Consider the following 21,308-nt stretch of genomic DNA (forward strand, 5'->3'; position numbering starts at 1 on the left):
TGGTAGTGTTGGGGTATTTTTGCTGATGATGTCATTGGTGGTACAATTTTTCCAAAAGGAGCCGTCAATTGGCTTGGTGTATCTTCCTCCCTTCTGCTTGTCATGATCGTCCAGCTAAAATTTGGGGGCCAACAGAGGTGAGGCAAAGAACCTCACCCCCCCGCTGGTACAAAGACCTCTCCACAGGTGTGGCTGTATACTGGACCGGTAGTCAGTGACGGGTAAGATCCAATTGCAATGGTACCAACCTAAGGACCATATGTACTATTGGACAACCTAAGGCAGGCACGGTCCCTAAGCCACATGCTTGTTGTTTAAACAGAGAGGGGGAGATGTTGAGAGCCACAGCCAAAGGGGCCCCAGCAAACTTCCAGCTGCCAGCAAACTTCCAGCTGCCGGCTGATGATTGGCTCACAGCGGCCCCAGCAACATCTAGCTGATTGGCTCCTCTGCGGTGATGCTCATTGGGCTGTTTCCCTGACCTTTCAGACCACGGAGCTGCTCATTGGGGGACTTTTTTGGCTCCGCCCACGTGACCCAGCCAATCGGCCTCAAGAGCAGGAGGATTATGGGAGGTGGAGAGAAGCTTGTGTGGGAGAGAGAGGCTTGTGGAAAGCCGGTGGTGGCAGTTGAGGCTCTGAGGGTTTTTCCTGAGAGGCTGTTTTGTTTGGCATGTGTGGTTCTAAAAATAAAGTTAGTTTCTTTTGACAAGTGGCTCCTGATTGTGCCCAGCCAGACTGCGGCAGAGGTATAATACAGATGCGAATGTAAGAGATACAACCATAAAGTTTTAGAGGAGAACAGCATCATGAGTTGGGAGTGGGGGAAGGTTTCTTAGGGTACAGAAAACAATAATAGGAAAAATAATGACTGTCTCATTTTTTGGGTGGAGTGGCACATGCCTGTGATCCCAGCTATACATGGAAGACTGAGACAGGAGAACTACAAGTTCAAGATCAGACTCAACAACTTAGTGAGAGCCCTCACCACCTCAAAAAGACAAAACATAAAGAAATAAATAAAAATGCTCATCAAAGACACAATTAAGAAAATGAACAAGCAGGTCCCAGCATGGGAGTAAAGAGCTACAGAGCATGTCTGCAAAAGACGGTTTCCAAATACTCCAACAGCTCAGACGGTGTTAAAAATGAAAACGAGGTCAGAGTTTCACAAAAGATATACAAACAGCCAATAAGCACACAATAAGTACTAAACCTCATCATGACACTGCACACCAACCAGAATCACCAAGGTGAAAAGAATGAACAACCCAAGGATGTGGAGCCGCAGGAATTCACGTATGTTATTAGTGGAAAAGTAAAACCAGCAGCCACTTTTGAAACAGCCCTGGTGATTGCTCATGAAGGTAAACATATGTCCATCCTATGATCAAGTCAGTCTATCCCTAGAAACAGAGCGCATGCACACAAATCTATACACACACACATTCATTCATATATATCCACTTTAAAGACTTGGAAAAGAATGTTCACAGCAAATTTGTTCATAATCATTAAAAAATGAAAATATCCAAATGTCCATCAATAGGGAAACTGTATATTCATACAATGGAATACTACTCTGCAATTTTTTTAAACAAAGTTGGTGTTATTTTATTTGGACCTTTATTTTGTTTATTTATATGCAGTGCTGAAGATCGAACCCAGTGCCTCACACACGCTAGGCAAGTGCTCTACCACTGAGTCACAACCCCAGCCCTACTCTGCAATTTTTTTAAAAAAAGAACTAAAATATAAACAACCTGATGATTCTTAAAAACTATGTCAAAGGAAATAAGCACTACACACAAAAAAAATGCATATATTGTGTGATTCCATTTATTTGAAATTGGACAACAGACAAATACATTTATGATGCAAAAAAAAAAAAAAAAAAAAGAACAGTGCCAGGGGTAATGGCATACTCCTATACTCCCTGTGGCTCAGGAGGCTAAGGCAGGAGGATCACAAGTTCAAAGCCAGCCTCAGCAACTTAGCAAGGTCACAGCAACTTAGTTAGACTCTGTCTTTAAACAAAATATAAAAAGGGATGGAGGAGTGGCTCAACGGTTAAGTATCCCTGGGTTTAATCCCCAGTACCACAAAAGACAAAAGAAAAAAATTAGAAGAGTAGTAGCCTCTGGAAAGAGGGAGGTGGGGATTGACTGGGAAGGGTCACAAAGGAACTTTCTATAGAGGGTGATGATGATAGATGACGTTGTATATTTTCTATATCATGATGACGTCTGGGTTACACAGGTACATGTGTTCAAAACTCAGGAAATACACACTTAAGATGCATGCATTTCACTGAGCACAAATTTTGTACCAAAAGAAAAACTGCAAACAAATATTTAATTTTTATGACAGGTATACTGAAGTACTTAGAGGCTATTTCATGATTTACTTTAAACATATCAAAAGAATTAAGACAGATTAATAAGGGAATGATGGATAAATGAACAGATGTGTGATAAGCCAAGAATAAATGTTTGTTAGAAAGTCTAAATGATGGGTCTACTGCAAAATTATTCCAACTTTATGTTTAAAAATCTCTCATAACAAAAGTTTTCATGATAAAATATTGAAAAACAGGGTGTAAGAATATTTATTGAAGTCAATTTTTATATGTGTACACATATACATTCACATATGTGTATTACTGGGTATATACATATATATCTATAAAAGTCCACATTTTTAATTTCACAGAAAAGAGTCAGGAAGATGACACTCATCCAGGTCCCTGCTGGCACTACGTTTCACAACCAGTATGACAATGAAGTCACTGTTTGGCAGAGTTTATACAACTGAATATTCAACGGAAGCTGTTAAACAAGGTTCAGCCACAGTTGGTCTGAAATCGAAATTGCATGCAGAGCTGGCTGCATTGAAAAGGGTATAGTCCGAATTTGCTGCTCACCAGGAAAAATTCTCCACGCTGACAACCATATTGGTATCTCAACTTGGGGGTTTACTGCTGATGCTAGACTGTTATGTAATTTTATGTTCCATGAGTTGTTTGGAAATCAGACTTTATTTGACAAGACCACTCCCTGGGTCTCATCTTGCACCTCTAACTAGAAGCAAGACCCGGATACCAACACAGTGGTAAGGCTGGAGACCATATGGTGTCAGCTGCTTGCTGCTGGCTATGATGATATGGGCATTCACATTTTCCAAACCTACCTGTCTGCCATTAACTATTTTGACTGCAGAGTTCTGTCCATGTGAGCCCTTTCTCCATCAATTCACACTTCCTCAGAGAGACATATGTCTGTGTTTATGGAATGGAACTCAAATGAACAGGTTAAACATGGGCTCTGTACCTTCAATGAGACATGTTCTACCAATTAGGACTGTTGGTAAGGACTTGGAATTTATGATCTACTAGAATAATAATGTGTCTCCTTTCCTGGAAGGTCCTTGAGAAGGATCATGGAGAAAGGCACGACCTGCACAATCTGCTGACAAACCTGCAAAACAGGCTGACAAACCAACGGAAGGCTAGGTGATGAGAACGTAGGAGCACACACTGATGACAGCGACCCACACTGTGAACTAGGTGACGCAGTTGTGGGACGGAGTCTTAGAGTCATTGGTCCAAACGCGAATTTTTCCTAACAACCTTATTGAAACCATATGATGGGTTATATTTTTCTTTGGGGTGGTCTTATATAATCTTTTTCTATAAAGTACAGGTATCTATACTAATGTTTTTGTTTTGTGATCTGGGGATTAAATTCAGGGCCCCATGCATGCTAGACAAGCACTCTGCCCCAGTCCTTCTCTATTTTATTTTTCAGATGCTGAGAGCCATAGCCAAGTAGGAATGACGCATGGCATTTTGGGTTGAAAGGTGACCCTGCTCAGGAATTAGGGTAGCTCGGGGGTTTAGGGTGGATCCTGCTGGGAATAGGGTGGCTCCAGGATTAGGGCGGATCCTGCTGGGATTAGGGCATATCCTGCTGCCTCAGGCACCTGCTCCTTTGGAGTTCTCGCAGGGTTCTGAGAGATTTGGCACGCGAGCCAGGTGGAGGAGTGTGTTCACGGAAAGTGTGGGTAGAGTGTCAGTGAGAGTTCGGGAATAAAGAGTTGCTGTTTGAATCTACAAGGCGTTGTGGTGGCTCGGTTATTTTGTGCCCAGCCAGACTGCAGCATTCAGACAAGATCTCTCACTAAATTGCCCAGGCTCTCCTGGAACTTGCAATATTCCTGTCTCAGTCCCCCAAGTAGCTGGGTTACAGTTATGCGCCACTGAACCCAATTGTAGTAATGTCTTTATATGAAAGAAAAAAGTGTCTTTTCAGTTTTAAAGACAATTGTGAAATAAAACTGTTTCACCTTCTTGGGGGGACGATAACCACAATCAGCATACTGGTGCATTTAATAATTATTTCAACTCTACTTCATGGGCAGCAATGTATTATCCATTTATAAAAAAAACAAAGCACTGACAGTCCCCTGAATTTACCTAAACCATCTTAATGTAAGTTTGCCTGGACAGAACCATATTATTTCACAGTCCCCATGTGTTCTTTCTGGGTGGAGCAGCTTAATGAGGATTAGTCAGATTGGGCTAGATCTTCCCTGCATTCCCACCACACCCTGTATGTATCTCCACCATATTTCCATTGTTTTGTAACTGTTTTGATCACTCTACAAGTTAATCAGCTTTTGTTACTATAAGCAAAAAATTGACAAGAACAACTTAGGAAAAGTTTACTTTGGCTCATGGTTTCAAAGGCTCGGTTTGCAGTTAGTCAACTCCATTGCTCTAGGCAGGCCTGGGGTGAGACAGAACAACATGGCAGATGAAGGCTGATCAATTCATGGCAGCCACAAAGCGGGGGTGGGGGATCAGGAGTGTGCAAGCCCATCCAAGGAACCAGGGACAAGGTATCATCCCCAGGGACATGCTCACCAGTGACCTACTACTTCCTCTAGCCATGTCCTTCCTACCTACAGTCACCATCTAGTAATCCATTCAAATCACTAATCCATCAGAAGGATTAATCCACTCATTAGGACACATCTTGTAATCTAATCATTTCACCTCTGAACATTCTTGCATTGCCAAGAATGTTCAGAGGTGAAATGAGCTTTTCGGGGGACATCTTGTAAGGGTAAAAGAAATTGAAGTTAAAGTGTAAAAGACAGGGCATTGTAAAGTTTCTAAGCTGCAAGGCCTGAGTTAAAATGTAAAGGACCAGGTATTGTTAAGTTCCTATGCTACACACAAAACCTGAAATTCCTGTAGCTGTTAAGACAATACTTGGAACCGCCCAGTAAATATTTCCCCTGATAGCCTGGTTGTTTGATAACCTAGGACCCTGTGTGACTTTGCACGTAGACATCACAGGGCCTAAACCAATCAGTTTGAATGTACCTCCCCCCTTAGAACTGACCTATCACTCCCGCCCGACCTGTTCCCGCCAATGAATGAACTAATCATGTTTAGGAGTTGTTGTTTGATTTTCCCACGGTGTATGATGATTTGTTAAAGGAGACTGTGATGTATATAAAGTCCCCACCCTCCCCAAAAAGTGTACTTAAGCAGTGCTCAGCCCCTGCTCGGGGCTCTGGGCTGCTCTCCCTTCTTGAGTGAGCACGGAGCCCCAGCGCGCTGGAATGGATCCTCAATAAACCCCACTTGCTTTTGCATGAGCTGGTCTCTTGGTGGTCTCTTCCTCCGACGCTTCGCCGGACCCTTACAATCTCACATCCAAACCATAGCCCTAGATCAAATTTCTTAAATGCAAGAGCTATATCATAAAGTTTAATTTGGTTATCTCCAGAGACTAGGAAAGTACTTGGCACTTACAGGGCAGTAACTAATACTAAATGAACAGAAGAATAAATAAATAAACAGCAATTTCAAGATCCCAGCGTGGACTCGAGTCAAAAGGACCTACTCACCAGATTCTACTGTAGCTTACATTCAATTACTAGAAACTGTTATCTGTACATTCCCCACTGCCATTTTTGGAACAGTTTAATAAAAATTCATATGGGAAGACAAAGTCTTAAGTCATCAAAACCCACTCCTAGATTGCTGACTCCTTAAGGTAAGAGAAAGAGGAAGGAACCAAGTCATCTCTGTACCCTGACAACAGCAAGGTCCCTAGGATAAGAGGTTTAAAATATATGCACTCCAAGGACATTACCTTGGAACTATTGGCATGGTAAATAAGAGGTCGGCATTCAGGAAAATGAATAAAGGGGACACAGGAGCTCTCCATACTATTTTTTGCAACTTTTCTGTAAATATAAAATTATATCCAATTTTTAAACTTTTTTTTTCTTTTAAATGCTGACAGGGAAGGTCCCCAGGCCATGTGAGACAAGAAGGAGCTAAAAGAAGCAGAAGGTATGCAGGGGCACAGAAAAGAACAAGGCCAGAGAAGGGAGAACAAAGACAATCTTCCTAGTTCCCATCCTTGTCTAGGACCAGCCAGGTTTTAATGATATTTTCAGTTGTGAGAAAAACAAAAGTTCCTGCCAGAGAAAGGAAAATCATTCCTCAACCAAATTCAGGCTTCCAATGCAGATCTGAACCTTCCAGATGAAGCAAGTCAAGGGAGGGAAAATACATCCCTTTAAAGGTACTTACACTACACATACGGAACAGAAGGGCAACTGTAGCAAACAGGCATTTTAAAGGTACTGTCAGCAGCTCAAAGGAAAAGGACCCTGGAACAACAAAGGAGGGGGGAGGGCACCTGCAGGCTTTCTGCTGGCCACCATCATTCCTTGGACCAACCACCATTCACCTGTTTTGTCAGCTGAGAATGACAAGGGAGGTAAATTTCACACTTCACAAACAAGTCCCTGAGGGCAGAAGTCACATCTGCTAATGTATTTTGTACCATCGCTGGCTCAGCACCCCATGAAGGTAAAGAGCTTATTAATCAACGCTTCCAGTGATGCCAATGGCTGGGAGAGCCAATTTGCTTCCCAGCTCATTCACTCTCTGGGAGTAGTATTTATTAAGTATTCATTGTACAATGTCAGACCCATGCTAGGGCTGTCTGTATTCTTCCCCCAAAATGCTAAATGCCTGCCTACAGAGAATTTCACACACACCCAGAAGGAGGAAAAACTATCATTTTAAGTGTTTCCTATATTTGTTCTGGGCAGAAGTTTTAATAAGAATGTTCCTGGAAAGTTATGGGTAGTTTTAAAGAGGGCTGGTTGGGAAGGGGAGGCTGGTGGGAAATGGACTTTTCCTACCTTTGAGCTGCCCTATTGCTCTGCGCGCGCTCGCTCGCTCTCTCTCTCTCTCTCTCTCAGCAGGTCAAGCTGATCCTGAGACATGGAAATTAACTGGTCCCAGGACTCAGTTTGTTCCAATTCCAAGTAACTATTTTGGGGTTGGTCTATGATTCTAAGCCTTGTAAGAGTGAAAAAAAAAATCAAATCTTAATCCCAAGAATCTTTCTCTGCAAGGATACAGCTGAATTTTGGGTTCAACCAGAAGTTGTAGATCAATGCTGTGCTCTGCTCACTGAGAGGGCATGTCAGAAAAAGAGCAGTCTGTTCTTTCCACCCTCCATCCCTTCACCTATAGCTCTGGCCTGGGGCCACCCACAGACACTATTTATTTTTAGTTCCTGGGCTCTGATGAGGAACCTCTAGATGGGCCTCAGGAAAAGGCTACCGACTCCAGAGCCAGCAACCAAAGGAGACAACACTGGCCAGAATCAGACCTCAGTACACTGCACGCAGACAGGTCCCCAGAGTCCTTTACCCCTAAACTAATGTGCTCTTTGTTGTTCTGAGATCTTAAGTTCTCAAGAGGTTGTTCTTCATTTGTAAATGCTGAATGTCTCTGAGATATTCTAAAATTAATCCATTTTCTCTCCCTGTCTCAATTGTGGACACCTAAATTGAATAACACATACGCTACACGACAAGTGGTGCGGCCCAGGACAATATGGCTGCATTTCGGTCCTTGGAATGAGCTTTACAGCAAACGACACGGACTTCTTTTTATCCCGGGGTGGAAGGCACAGGCTCCAACTGCTGCTGGTGCCCTCTCAGAGCTAAACGATATCTACTTACAGATAATATCATGAAATTAAAAGAATTTCAACATAAGAAGTTGGCTGTTGCATATAATTTTCCTGACACCAAAGAAACTTATTTTAGAAACTTGGAAGAGAAACTGACCCAGAACAAACTCATCTTAAAGGACGAGTTGAGAACTTTGCTTCATTTGAGTCAGACTCAGGATGATGTGGAGCTGGCTAAAAATGTCATGTACAGGTACCATACAGAGAACAGAAATGTCACTTTGGCGGAATAGAAGTTTGGACCTGTTTTCATGAGGCTGTGTTATGAGTTGGGTCTTGAGGAGTCTGCAATGGAGCTCATCAAAGACCAGCATTTACACAGTTTCTTCTCAGACTCCACATCATTCAATATTTTGATGGATATGTTATTTATCAAAGGCAAATATAAAAATGCCTTGGAAGTGTTGATAGAGATGAAAAACAAAGATGTGAAGTTCACCAAAGATACCTATGTCCTTGCTTTTTTAAAAATCTGTACTACATTAAGAGAAGAAGCTTTAATCAAGGAGACATTCTTTCCAGGAGAGCCTGCTGCTTTTCAGTGGCGTTAGCTCTGAACCAAAACCAGGTAGCAAAAGCTGCATCCATTTTTTCTCAAATCATGAATCCAGAGAGCATAACTTGCACAAATTTAAATATTATAATCCATATCCAGTCAAATATGTTGGAAACCCTGATAGATATACTAACGAATACTGCAGAAGGAAATTTATCAAGATTTGTGAAAAAACATGAGTTCTCAGAGGAAGTGTTGGTCAAGGTTAGGGAAAAAGTGAAGGATGCACCCAACCTTCTGGCCAAATTTGACGAGATCTATGGGAAACTGCACATAAATGGCCAGGTCACCACTTACACTTACTCTGCTCTGCCATACCCCCAGGGACAGGAAGTCCTATACATTGCTGAAACTGAAGATTATCAAACTGTTACACATTTTTAGAATCCCCAATGCCAGTCCCTGTTGGCTGAGTAACCTCATTTTCAGGCTTCCTCGGGTCTAAGGGGCCTGCTTCAAGTGAATGGTTGGCTTTTCTGAGATGTCAGGCATGTAACTTTGGTTGACGCTGTGCTAACACCAAGTCTTCTCCCTGAGTTCATTGAGTGGTGACGTACTGAGCAGAGAAATTATTATGCTATACCACTGTGAAGACCCAGATTAGGCAGAGAAAGCTCCGCACCCTCAAAAAGGAGACTTCCCCTGTGCAAGATGCTGGGGGAAGAACGTGGCCATGCTCACCCTGACAATCGCCCTGAAAAATGGCCTTCGCTAAAAGTGGTCAATTCAGACTGATTTTTTTCAGGGAATAGTTACTTGCAAATTATACCCTTGCTGAATTTAAGAGATCTAAAGCCCTATCCTACCGTATTGGAAAACATGGATTTTCTTACTGCCCTGCCATCATTTTAGCTCTGTGACCCTGAAAAGGTATTTGAGGCTCATTTTATCATCTCCAAATAGTGCTTACATGTGATTGCATAATAATTTGAAATTTTTATTTAAATTCAGTAGAGTCATATTTTCTCAAAAATAAGAGAAATAAAAACACACCTGCGTAAAAAAAAAAAAAAAGTCACACTTATGGTAACTTTGAAATAGTATTTAAGCATTTATTATGCTTGCAGAATTGAAAATTCAGGACTTATTGGGTTACTCGAATGCTCTGAGCCATGTAAAATCATACAACCCTGTTATATAACCCCTACGTTATCTCCCTAATTCCATCTCTGTGTCTCTTCCCAACCATCTGTATACCTGCCCTGGAGAGGCCTGCCTGACAGATCAGTCTTCCTACACCACCTCCTCCAGTCTTTACCTCAAAATAGCCTCTTCGGTTTTTATTTCTACATTCTGTCTTCTTCAGAATCCTACAGACTTAAAATATCTTAGAAAAGAAATTCTAAGTTCAGTCCTACTCCTGCTTCCAAGGTCAGCAACAGTCAACTTCTGTCTAAATATATATAATGCAAAATCTCGGATGAGCCCTAGCCCATGCTGTTCTTCTCATCTCCTCCTGATGCCCTGTATCCCTGGGAGTATCTTCATCTCTCTCCCAGAGACAGAAGTGTCATTCTCAGAGTATCTTTGAACTCATGGGGGAGGCCTGGCTGATTGCTCACCTAGCATGAGCAAGGCTCATGATCAGTACCAAAAAAAAGTTCTGAACTCATGCTGGGGGAGGGGATTCTCTAGGTCATTATAACTCAAAGTAAATAAAGGGCTGGGATGTAGTTCAGTGATAGAGCTCTTGCCTAGCAATGCGAAAAGCCCTGGGTTTACGGCCCAACACCACAATAAATAAATAAATAAATAATCATAGTGCCCCCCTGCTCACTTGATAGCTTTTTCCTACAAAATATAACATCAAATCCCAGAAGTGGTACATATCTATAATCCCAGGTACCTGGGAACTTGAGACAGGAGGATCACTTGAATCTAGGAGTCAAGGCCAGCCCAGGCAACACAGTGAGACCTTGTCTCAAGAAAATACATACATAGTTATTGAGTTACTCAAATGCACTGAGCCATGTAAAAAGTATATGATTCTATTACAAAACCCCTACTTTATCCCTAATTCCATCTCTGTGCCTCTGTGACATATATATATGACATAAATCTAAGATCATCTGCCAAACCATTTGACAATATATGATACGAAATTAAAGATACTCTAGATAACCCTTCATTATAAAATACTAATTAATGCACATATTGGATGTAAAGAGATAATAAATGGATAATTAGGGTTACAAATAATACATATTTGATTTCTCTTTTGTAAAGGTGGGTAGAGTTGTCCTCTGTCTCAGGAAGCAAAGTTGATTTGCAAATAAATTTTAAAAATAATTACCACCATTCCAAATCTCTTCTCATATTACATGAATGGTTTCATATTATTATGTTCTGAAATTCAATACACTTTGAAGATATATCCTTTTTTTTTTTTTTTTTTTTTGGTATGTGTGAAAATACTTCCCTGACAAAGGTCAAAAAAATACAGCAGAGCCTTGCAGTCACAGTAAATATTTTATTAACTATCCAGTCCAAAAAAAAAAAAAAAAAAAAAATCACCCTTCTCTACAACTCTCCACCCAGGTCACTTCCCTTACCCTGTTTCCCACAACCCCCTCTGAATTCTACCCATAAACTATGGGTAGCACCTGTACTGGTTCAAGAACATGATTTATTAATGCACATGTGCTAGACTCTGAGACCTGATCTTTAGCTTTCTGAGAAAACCATATGGCAAAGCATCTTTAAATAAAATTCGCTGACCAAGTCTTGGCAGACCATCAGTCTCAGAGGTGTAGCATAATCTGTCCTACTTTATCAAAAGAGCCTTTTCAAGTCTGACTACTGATCCCTTCCACAGCTAACTCTAGGCAAACAAAATTGGTTTGCAGATGGTTTAAAGCTCTGAAGATTATCAAACTGTTACACATTTTTAGAATCCCCAAATTATTTAGTGCTAGCCACTGGGTATGAAAGGAAGGTTTTTGTTGTTGGTGGTGGTTTGTTGTTAATGTCCCTGAATAGCACATGATGTAGCTGTCAGTCCACAGCCTGCTGGGACAACACTACCCCACTGTGCACACCAGGGAGAGCCAGGGTTATGTCATTTTCCTGTCGTGACACAGTCATTACATGGTTGGTGTCAGCCCATGTTTTCAATGTAGTTAAAGAATTCTTATGATGCCACACTGAAACATTTGTTCTACTAAATGAACTTCATATTCTTGTTCTGCAATTGCACTGGGCCCATTCTGTTTCTCTGCATTTGTCCCTTACTTTTCTTGGAGGAAACTAATAAGAGTTACAACTCCATCAAAGTCCCACAGACAGAAAAACTAAATTCTTCTAGCAAGCTTATTCCTTGCAGGTTCCCAGGTGGTGGAGTGCTTCTCCCCAGTGCAAGAGGGCACACTAAACTCCAAAGACCTAAGTATTTCACTATGAGAATGCCAAACTTTCTCTCCAACAGACTGCTTTGGGGCACATGCTAACCTTAAACCCTCTGCCTCAGATTCCCAGTCAATTTAGTTCCTGCCCTCCATCCTTACTAATTAGAATTCCACTCAGATTTGTTTGGAATGCAGAACAACAGGACTGTCCCCTGTACATGAATCCCAACCATAGAGGACCCAAAGGGAAGTGTCAGCCACACTGGTCAGATGATTCTATTTTCACAAACTATGAAGAGTCTAAAAAGACAAGTACTGATATCAAGTCAGCCTCACCAACAGTAATGCAAATTCAACTATTCTTACACCTTTCCGTTTAGTGATTCTTTTCAAATATTTTTTAAGTCTGTATCTCCCCACATTTAACTGGAATAACATTTCTCAGGAAAAACCTTTGCAACTCACTTATCCTGAAGCATTTATGAGTAACCAGCCATGGTGCTTAAATTGGCCACTGATCGTTTCCAAGTTGATTTTTCCCCTCTATGGCCTTGATAGGCAATTAGTAATACCAGCTTTGGAAGAACTCTGGGCTAGACTAACATGAGTGCGCCCTCCAGCAAGAACGCTGGGGCCTCCCTCGGTGGTTCATTAAGCACTGTAAGTATTAAAGTAAATATTCTATGGAAAATCATGACTCTATCCTGAGATAATTCCCCAGACAGTGTATTAATCGGGATGCTGGAAGTTACAGGTGACAGAAAACCAACTCAAAGTTGCTTAAGCAAAATGGAAAATACATTAGCTCATCTAGATGAGAAGACATCTTGGATAACTCACAAAATGGAAGAAAACTAGAATCAGGACTCTACTGTCAAGAAACGCATTTGCTCTCACCCACTGCCCACCTCAGCCTCTGTTACCCTGTATGTCTGTGCCTAAAGGCTTCCCTCTCTTCTACTCCATGTGTGTCCCCCTGTGACCCAGGAAATAAGCTCCAGGCTATCATTTGTCCAGCATTTCCACCCTAAAAACAAAAATGCCTTACCCACTAACCACATCACAAAAATCCAAGGGAGGATTCCCACTTGATCCATCAGCGCCTTTCCCTGAACCATCACTGCAGCCTGGAAGACAGGGATCTCTTATTAGCCAGGCCAAGGTCGCGTGCCCACTTTCATGGCTAGGAGTGGGAGGCAGGAAATGGGGAGGTCATAAATGAACATGATTATCATCATTATCAAAACCACAGGAGGTGGAAAAGCACACCCTAGGTGAAGAGGCTGCTATTACCACACGGCAGGGAGAGCAAATCATCCTGGACAGCCATAAGCACTAGGGACTAGTCACCACTGACTCCTGCCACGCAAAGGTGTGGTGGCCATCTATTCAGGTGTCATTGCTAGACTTCTTTAAATCTTTCAGAAGGGTAAGGCAACCGGCCAATCAGTGGATGACCACTATGAAGCATATTAATACATTCTTGAACAACAATTTTGAATAGCCGAACTCTGAATGCTCACAAAAAGAGAATATCCTCAAATTCTCTGCTAAGTTCTTATCAAAAGCTTAGTAAAAATAAATAGCATTCAAGGAAGATTACATGAGGAATTTGCTGTCCATCTAGAACTAGTCATTACCAGCCGAACAGCCAATTTGTTATTTGTTTGTTTTTGTTGTTGTTAGCAGTATTTGGTTTCACTTACGTATTAGCCTCCACCTTCTTTGAGGTTAAAACATCTGCTGGGTCCTTGCTAGGGGTTGGTGCAGGCAGTCTAAGGAGGGGGTCTGGGTTAAGCTTCTCTGCTCCTATCATAGGGACAGAAGAATGGACGGAACTCTGTACCTCTGTACACACTGCAGCCACTCTGCAATCTTGACAGTGGGTCGCCCAAAGAAAAACACATTGAAGAAAGAGGGAAAGAGAGAAAGCTTACTGATGACAACATGAAGATATCTATCATAGAAATATCTGTTATGTGAGATAAAATTCCTTGCTGTTAAATTGAATTAGGGGTGCAATGCTCTGGATTTAGAGAAAGAGATATGGCAAAAATTCTCTTTACCCATCATGCTCAGATTTGGATACTGAATTGTTCATTTAAAAAGTTAACCAGTTGATAGAATGGTAAAAAGTATATAACTGTTATTTTCACTTCATCATATGAATCTGCATTAAGCATTCATCCACGAAGCTTTTCGGTAGGAAGTGTTTTGTGTAGACACTCTGCTTTTTGGCATCCTACACCTCCTTTCTAGCATAAGACTCCCTTTAATGTATACTTTCATCATTTTTCCATTTGGGTCTCTGAGTTTGGTGGTTTTGTTTTGTTTTGTTTGTCGTACTTGGAACCAAACTCAGTGGTACTCCACCACTGAGCTATACCCTCAGTCTATTTTATTTTTTATTTTGAGATAGGGTTTCGCTAAATTGCCCAGGCTGCCCTTGAACCTGAGATCTTCCTGCCTCAGCCTCCTGAATCACTGGGATTGTAGGCATGCACCACCAAACCCAGCCAGTTTGAGTTTCTTTAATGTAAATTAATAATTTTAATGAAGATTAATAAAGACACTATGACACTTTCTAAACAAGCCAAGCAGAGAATTTTTAAGGAACTTTTACATTTTTTCACAACCATTTACAGCTGTGTCACCCATTCACAATTAAAAGATAATTTTTTTCTTGACACACTCTCATCAAGTTCTTCTAAAGCATTAAACTTGCTTTTCTGAGAAACAAACATCTTCTTGAACTCATATTTAACTGGTTCTTATGATGCTTAACTAAATTTTTTAATCATAGTAAAAAATAAATATAATTTGCACAAACACACAGCGGGCTGCTGGTAGGCAAAATTCAACTGGAGGCAGCACAGGTCCCAGGTCAAGGTTAACATCCAGGAGGTGCTACTGTCCTAGCATGCTGTGGATGGCAGTTCTCACTTACAGGGAGAACATGGAGAGCTGGATGACCACGGAATCTGGGGAAGTTAAGGTAGGTGAAGACGCTTCCATCTCAGCAGATACCTGATTGTTAAACATTTTCTCCTGTTAATAATGTCTTTTTTTAGTTGTAGATGATCATAATACCTTTATTTATCTTTATGTGGTGCTGAGGATTGAACCCAGTGCCTCACACGTGCTAGGCAAGCACTCTACCACTGAGTCATAACCCCAGCCCAATAATGTCTTTTGATAGACAAAAGTTTTCAATTTTTATGAAGTCCAATTTCATTTTTCTTTTGTTGTTCATATGGTGCCAAATCTAAGAACTCATTGCCAAATTCAAGGTCATGAAGCTTTAACCCTGAGTTGTCTTCTAAAAACTTTTACAGCTTTAACTCAGATTTATTTAGATCTGTAAACCATTTTGAATTCATTTTTGAATATATTGTATGGTTTTACCTTTGTTCTTCTACATATGGTTATCTAGTTGCCCCAGTGCTGCTTGTTAAAGAAACAATTCTTTACCCATTAAATGTTCTTTTAACTCTTATTTAAAAAAACCAAAGGGTCATAAATGTCCAGGTTTATTTCTGACTCTCGATTCAATTCTATTGGTCTGTATGTCTATCCTTATGCCAGTACCACAGTGTTTGGGGAAGAGGGGGAGCACTGGATGTTCTGTTTCATCCTATGGTGCCGGGGATCAAACCTAGGGCCTCACACATGGCAGGCACCACACCTCCAGCCCTGCCACACTGTTTTATCACTGCAGTTGTGAAATATGCTTCCAAATCAAGAAGTGTTAACTTCTGCAACTTTGTTCTTCTTCTTTGTTATTATTTTGACTAATCAGGGACCCCTTGGAATTAATTCCATATAAATTTGAAGACTGACTCTACAGATCACTTTGGGAAATACTACCAATAACAATATCAAGTCTTTTGATCCATACTGGAAAATCTTTTTACTTATTTCAGCCAGGTTCTGTAATTTCTGTTGCATGAGTCTATCACCTCCTTAGTTAAGTTTATTCCTAGATATTTTATTCTTTTGGGTGCTATTATAAATAGAATTATTTTTATTAATTTCCTTTAGATTGCCTCATTGCTGGAATTGTTTCTAAACGTTGATCTTATACCCTGTGACTTTGCTGAATTCATTTATTAGCTCTAAGAGATTTTGTGCATGGGAATTTGGGGTAATTTTCTATATACAGAATTATGTCATTTGCAAACAGAATTAGTTTTATTTTTTCCTTTCCAGTGTGGATGTCTTTGATTTCCTTTCCTTGCTTACTGGCTCTTAATGTTCAAATGCTATTTGAACAGACATCCTTATCTCGTTCCAGATCTTAGAGGGAATGTTTTCAGTCCTTCTACATTGAGCATGTCATCAGTTGTGAGCTTTGCACAAATTCCCTTTATTGTGTAAAGGTAGTTCCATTCTATTCCTAGTTTACTGGGTGTTTTAATCATGAATGGGTATTGAATTTCATCAAACGCTTTTTCTTTGTTTCCTGAGATAATGATGAAGTGGGCTTTTGTCCCTATTAATGTGGTGTATTACATTGATTTTCCTTGGAGTTATATGGGGATTACAGTTAACATCCTAAATTTGTAACAATCTGGTTTGAATTGATGCCAACTGAGCAACAACAGCATTCACAAACTATCCTCATTCAGCTCTGACCCTTCCCTGAATTTATATTGGAGTTGTCAAAAATTAAACCTTTATATACCATATGCCCCACTAAAATAGATTTATAATTATTGTTTCATGCGTGTCTTTCAAATATATTTGTTCAAACAACTTCCATTATTGTACCTTTCAGCTCCAGAATTTCTCACTGGTTCTATTTTATAATCTGATCTCTTTATTGATACTACTTGGTCATACAGTGTCCTCCAGATTTTCCTCTGTCCTCTCCCCTCACTTCCTCAAGCCCTTTCAGCTCACTTATGCAATTACATATAAGGTCTTCATCTAGTAAGTCAAACACCTGGGCTTCCTCAAACACAGGATCTATCAGTTTCTCCCTTTCCTATGGATGGGCCATACTTTCCTGCTCTTTAGATGCTTTGTGATTTTTTTTTCTTTGTGAACCAGGTGTTCTAATAAGGATTTCAAATCCAGAATATATAAGAATTCTTAAAATTCTACAATAAAAAGACAAACAACCCAATTCAAACGAGGCAAAGGACCTTAAATAGATATTTCTCCAAAGCAGATATATAAGTGGCCAACACACAGATGAAAAAATGTTCAAATTCATCAAAGGAAAACACAATGAGATCCACTTCACATCTACCAGAATGCCGGTAACAAAAAAAAAATTTAATTAAGCAAATCAGAAAGTAACAACTCAACTGTTGGTAAGGATATGGGGGAAGAGAAGCTCTCAAACATTGCTAGTGAGAGAATAAAACAATATAATCACTGTGGAAAAGTCTGGCAGTTCCTCATAAAGGTAAAACGGAATTACCACATAGCCTAGCAATCCTTCTTATACACTACCAGAACTGAATACAGCTATTCAAACAAATACTTGTGAATATACATAAACACATACTTCATGAATTTTCACAACAGCGTGATTCACAATAACCAAAAGGTGGTTACTCACAATAACCATCAACAGATGAATAAACAAATTGTTAGCTGGTGGTGTTGCACACCACCCAGCAACTTGGGATGTTGAAGAGGAGGATCTTAAGTTTGAGGCCAGTCTGGGCAACTTAGCAGGACTCTGTCTTAAAATGAAAAGGGCAGAGGATATAATTCAGTGGTAGAGTACCCCTGGGTTCAAACCCAGTACTGCAAAAAGAAAAAAAAAAGTGATATATGTATCTAATGGAATATTATTCAGACATAAAAAGAAATAAAGTATTGATGAATGTTTTATAACTTAAATGAACTTCAAAAACATGACGGTAAGTGAAAGAACCAGACACAAAAGGTCTTTTTTTTTTTAACACAAAAGGCAAATCCATAGACACAGAAAGCAGATCTCTGGATGGCAGGGGACTGGGGGAGAGGAAATGGACAATGATCATTTAAAGGGCACAGAGGTTCTTGTGGAGAGATGAAAAGGCTTGAAATTAGGGGCAGCAGTTGCACAAAATTATAAGTTACTAAATGCCTGTGAGTTTTACCTTTTAAAGTGGTTCACTGCACACTGTGTGAATTTTACCTCAATCAAAAAAGGAAAGAGAGGGGCTGGGGATGTGGCTCAAGCGGTAGCGCGCTTGCCTGGCATGCGTGCGGCTCGGGTTCGATCCTCAGCACCACATACAAAGATGTTGTGTCTTTCGAAAACTAAAAAAAAATAAATAAATATTAAAAAAAAAAAGGAAAGAGAAAACTTCTGTCACTTAAACTTTATCTCTAAGTCAACCCTAAGCAGCAGAGCTTCGTGCTTCAACCTCACTGCTTTACATCCTGAAAAGATGGCTTCTACTAAACCACACTCTGACGTCATGAGCTTGGCTTAAGCTGAGGGACTCTCAAGCACACAGCTACGTGAAAAAACACATGGCAGCTTGTGTAGGGAAGCTGCTGAGAGAATGTGGTGTCTCTGGTCCCCCACTGCCCTCTGCTCAAGGACCCTCAAGAGGAATTTCTTGGATCCCCATTCCTTAAAAGGCTCCTGGGTGACTAGTGTGTCATGCTCAAGATGCTGTGTGACTGGTAAATGGGTGCATTAGAGGCATTTGGGGAGGTGCCCTATCCATGCCACCTTCCACCTTCCCCCTTCCCCCTTCCAGCTGCATATTTGATATTACTGGGGAAGACATACACGGGGCAGCCAGCAAATTATGACTTGTGTAGCCCGACTTAAAAAGAACAAATTGAATCCGGGCATCTCCTTCTCAAGTATTTGAATAGTAAAAGATAAATCAGAAAAAGTAAACCAAATTAAGTCACACTGACAGCAGAAGCCTGGAACAAGATCCTCAAACTCTGGAGCTAAGGTCTATATCTTACAAGACCCACAACTTACTAATGAACAAAAAAGGGTATGATGCGAAAAACACACTTGTACGTAACACATGATCAAAGAAGAAATCCCAAGGGAAAAATTTAAATATTTTAAACTAAGAAAAGTAAAAAAGACAATAGAACTTGAGATGCAGTAAAAGGAGTGCTTAGGAGGAGACGTATGCCACTGAATGCACACATTGGAAAAGAAATATCCAAAGTCAATAACCTAAGCTTTGACCTCAGGAAACAGTAAAAAGAAGGACAAATTGGATCCTAAGTAAACAGAAGAAAAACTAGAGCAGAATCAATGATTGAAATAGAGAATTAACTGAGAAAGTCAACTAAACCAGGAGCTACTTCTCTGAAAAGATCGATGAAACTGATCATTCTTTAGCCAGGTTAACTAAGACGAAAAGATAGAAAATACAAATTATTAATATTAGAAATGAAGGTTGTGCCATCACCACTGACTCCCAGGACACCATAAGAAAAATAAAAGGATGATCATAGCACAGCTCAAGTCCCTGAACCTTACTGTATCATAATTGACAACTGCCTACCTACTGCATAGCACTGAAGAAATCAAGTGAGAAAAAAATTCGTAAAAGTACATCAAATTATACTGTTACCTCATTGTAGAACCATTAATTTAATTAACACTGCCCTGAGTGACTAGATAACCAAGAGTTCACAAAATCAAAACAACAGATTTAATCTTGGATTTTGTTGCATTTTCACACTGGTATTAATGGTAACAGACTGCAGCTCCAAGCCTCAGAAGCCACCTCAATGCACAGGCACTAAAGACCCCCAGAGAAATGACTTAAAGGTTCAGCTTCTGCAGACAGCAGCAGGACCCCACATCTCTCAATACCACTAAATACCTGACAATGTTGCCATTCTACATTTTTGTAGAAGATGAATTTATTTTCCAAAGTTTTCTGCCAGACTCTTTTATAGGAACCTATTTACCTAGCTACCAATTTATTTGAAAAGTTAGGAAAACAGAAACATACCCCAAAGATTCTTAATCTATGAGATATGTCACAGTTAATGGTAACAAATCGGACTTTTCTCCTCATGTAGAAATCCAGCCATATCAATAACCATATTGCAAATCAATAGAGCATCTGCTTCATCTTTTTTTTATTTGTAGATGGACACAATACCTGTATTTATTTGTTTATTTTTATGTAGTGCTGGGGATCGAACCCAGTGCCTCATACATGCTAGGCAAGCGCTCAACCACTGAGCCACAAGCCCAGCCCTCGCTTCATCTTTAAAAAAGAAAAAAAAAAGTCAATTGGCAGGGGCTGGTGCAGCTTGTGGGAGAGCACCTACCTGCCTGGTTGTGTGAGGCCCTGGGTTCCTTCCCTTCCACAGCAAAAGGAAAAGCCAATCCAACCAGCAAAACACTGCTTAAGTTTTTGGGTGTGCCTAAAGAAAGACCACTCTCAAAGAAAGAAGCTGTATTCTTATGTATTCTTATCCATAATCTCTTTCCTTAATTTGTTTTCTATCATAATTACATTGGCTTACATAGTGCACGTACATATTAACACAGCTGCACTTAATTATAAATGCACATAACAAAAAATAGAGGCTATGTTGACGATAAACACAAAGATAAAGCTTTAGGAACATCCTCTGAAATTTTAGGAAAGTAAATTTCACTTGGGAGTGTTTCTGTCCATCTAAATAGCACAAGTATATGTATTAAAAATTCATAATCTTCTGAACTTGTGTCTATTGACCAAATTGAAGGAAAACTGCCCCCTCTACATACAGCCACTTTATTTTATGAAATAATTTAAATTTGGTGTTTATTCTGCTATATTGCTGCTGATCTCACTGAAATTTAAATTCTATGTATTTTGCTAACCACACCAAAACTAAACCCCATAGGGGGCTTTATTCCTATGCTCTTCAGCAAATCGATATTTGCACAGTGAAACTTGAATTTAACTGAGTGCCATTCTAACCCATATCCCTGAGAGTCCCACAACCCAGGACAGTGGCAGCATACTTTCCAGGGCCTAGGCAATTTCTGTCAGCTAAAAATACTTTCAACATAAAGGTATACACTAGTGTGTCCATTGGAGAAATACATAATTTAATACCTCCAACAATTTCATTTATCTTCCTGACAAGGTATTTCAAAGAACTGGGTTTAGAGTTTTGTTCTGGAAATGTCTGAACTTACCTCCTTGAAGACCTAAAATTATCTTTGGCTAGTTAGGTCCTTAACTCCAAGGCCACTAATACCAATTAAAGTTTCAATAGTAGTCACAGTGTGGCCTGCACTGCTTTAAGTACTTTACATGTAAACCAAAAGAGTCCTCACAACAATCCTATAATACAGGTAAGTATACTATTATTTTCCCTGTTTTACAGTTTGGGAAACTGA

The 21,308-nt window shown here is 40.1% G+C and overlaps 1 protein-coding gene and 2 pseudogenes across 1 annotated transcript in view; 2 read left to right on the plus strand and 1 right to left on the minus strand.

Moving 5' to 3' along the window:
- Fhip1a (FHF complex subunit HOOK interacting protein 1A) overlaps positions 1 to 21,308 on the minus strand; it is a 240,637-nt gene that overhangs the window by 138,331 nt on the left and 80,998 nt on the right. The window lies entirely within an intron of this gene.
- On the plus strand, positions 2,727 to 3,510 carry LOC124102728 (proteasome subunit alpha type-1-like; annotated as a pseudogene).
- On the plus strand, positions 7,975 to 9,075 carry LOC124102729 (pentatricopeptide repeat-containing protein 2, mitochondrial-like; annotated as a pseudogene).

This window comes from Marmota monax, unplaced genomic scaffold, assembly GCF_021218885.2.
Source record: "Marmota monax isolate L192 unplaced genomic scaffold, Marmota_monax_Labrador192_F-V1.1 WCK01_AAM20220418_F8-fsc00002, whole genome shotgun sequence".
In the NCBI taxonomy this organism is placed as follows: Eukaryota; Metazoa; Chordata; class Mammalia; order Rodentia; family Sciuridae; genus Marmota; species Marmota monax.